This window comes from Zingiber officinale, chromosome 1B (assembly GCF_018446385.1).
Source record: "Zingiber officinale cultivar Zhangliang chromosome 1B, Zo_v1.1, whole genome shotgun sequence".
NCBI classification, from domain to species: Eukaryota; Viridiplantae; Streptophyta; class Magnoliopsida; order Zingiberales; family Zingiberaceae; genus Zingiber; species Zingiber officinale.
This window is the reverse complement of record NC_055986.1, coordinates 111852131-111854669: the sequence shown is the minus strand read 5'-3', so window position 1 is coordinate 111854669 and position 2539 is coordinate 111852131.

Genomic DNA, 2539 nt, shown 5'->3' with positions numbered 1-2539 from the left:
AAATATCAGGTGGACTTGCAGTTAAGTATAAAAGGCTACCTATAACACTCCTATAATCTTTTAGATTTACGGGTTTTCTATTTGAATCACTATCTAAGGTTGTGTTAGTTGTTGATCCGGTGGTAAAGGGGGGGCCCGCCTGACTGGAGGTCGAGGTGGTCAACTCCCGGCAGACATTCGACCGGGCGGGTTACCTTCCTGATCAGCTGGAGGAACAACCGACTCGACATTTCGACAGCTCGGTCTGACGCCGAGTTTCCTACGCTCATAGGGCAAAATGGGAAGAAACGGAAGCCGAGCGGCCGTCACGAAAGCCGAGTGGTTGTCCTGCTCAGCTAATAGTGGACACGACATTCGGCCGAGCGGGCATCCGCCTGGAGGGCGTTAGCCGACGTGGCCTCTGCTCAGCCCGGGAAAGGCGCTAGCCGAGCGGTTCCTCCGCTCGGCCCGGTAAAGGACAGAGGGAGCAGGTGGCGAGATCTTCCTGGGAACCAGTGTCGTCGACAAGAGGCATGGCTAGCGGCCTGATCAAACAGAGAATCATACGATGGAAGCTTCCACTGTCACATCAGATATATGCTCGTGCTATTAAGGTAGGGCGTCGGGCATGCTTTTCTAACACGCTCATTCCAGGTATGCTTTGAGGAGCGTGCACGCCTGGGGAAGCGTACACGCGTCCCTGGGGAGCCCTATATAAGAACTCTCAGACTTCGACGGAGGTATGCACACATATATACTGTAGCTACAGTTATCGTTGCTTCTTAGTTCTACTCTTTTTTTCATCGGAGATCTTACTTGAGCGTCAAAGGGTCATCGCTGGGGAACCCTCCCCGACTCAGCGTTGTGTTTGCAGGTCCACGTCAGCAGGAGTCTTGCACCTTCAAAGTCCTCAGCCCGTCAACAGGAGCGTCACGTCCCCAGCGTCCATCGACTCAGCTCTCGGACAGGATCAAATTGGCGCCGTCTGTGAGAACGCACTTGAATCCTAGTCAAGAAGATGGAAGAAGCTAGACGCCAATACACTGTGACGCTCTCCCAAGAGGAGCTTGACGCGCTCGTACAAGCGCGAGCAGCCAAGATAATAGAGCAGCAACAGAAGGCGCTAGCCGAGCGGCTAGCGCAACAAGCAACTTCAGCATCTGGAGGCCAAGCAACGCACGAATACCGGCTAGAACAGCTCTCCATATGGGGTCAAAATAAAGGTCCGACCGGTACACAAGCAGAGGCGCCACCCGTGCCAATCTCATTCCATCAGGCCTTGTTCCAGACGCCCTCCGAGATCGTGCAAGCGAACAAAGACCGGTCTTCATCGGACGAAGCTCCCGCTCGGGACACGAGAAAGGGTAAAGCGCCCCAAGCTGACTCATCCCCCGAGCGGATCAATCGCCAATTCTCTGAGGTGATCCTGCAAGATCCTCTGCCAAGGCACTATGCGCCCTTGGCGATCGGCGAATACAATAGATCGACTGACCCAGACGACCACCTCGGCAAGTTCGACAACGCTGCAACCCTTCACCAGTACACGGACGGAGTTAAGTGCCGAGTCTTCCTTACTATGTTATCTGGCTCAGCACAACGGTGGTTTCGAAGATTGCCGGACGGATCGATTCAGAGCTTCAAAGACTTCCGAACGGCCTTCCTCCACCACTTCGTGAGCAGCAGGCGCTATCAGAAGACCGACGCCAGTCTGTTCTCTATGAAGCAAGGGCCTAGAGAGACTCTGCGGACCTACATTCAACGCTTTAACCAGACGACCATGGGCATCCTCACGGTCTCATCCGAAACTATGATGCATGCCTTCACCCAAGGGCTCATCGACGGGGACTTCTTCCGCTCGCTCATCAGGAAGCCGCCCAGCGATTACGACCATATGCTAAAGAAGGTCGGCGAGTATATTAACGTAGAGGAAGCTCAGGCGGCCCGAAGGAAAGAAGCACCATCAAAACCGACTGTGCACGTCGAACGGAGACCGCAGACTAGCCACCAACCTCCAAGAGGGCCTCGAGCCGACTTGGCACGACCGCATCAAGAAGCAAGGCCACACGCAGTTCAACATGTGGCGACCGAACGTCTCAGGCCCAAGGAAAAGGTATGGACTCCTATGTTCTGTGCCTTCCATCAGTCCGCCACCTACAACACCCGAGATTGCCACAGAGTCCCTGCAGTCGCTCAACCGACTCCCAGGAGTTATTACAGTCGATCGCCTTCCCCCGAACTACGATATAGGTGGCCAAGCACCGGACGGCGAGAGGAGATCGGGCGGTCACCCGAGCGGCGGCACCACCAGCAAGCAAGGAGTGACGACCACGCTCCAGCCTCACGCGGGCAAGTCGGGTATTTCGCTCGGGAAGAGGAAAATCGAAGCAACGCCGCTCGAGGTGAAATCAACATCATAGCTGGTGGACTGACCAGCGGAGACTCCAACTGAGCCCGGAAGTCTTATGCCAGATGACTGGAAATTCATGCTGCAAGATGCAACCAAGAGAGGGAAAACGGGCCCGAAATCAGCTTTAGTCCCAAGGATCTCGATGGGACTGAA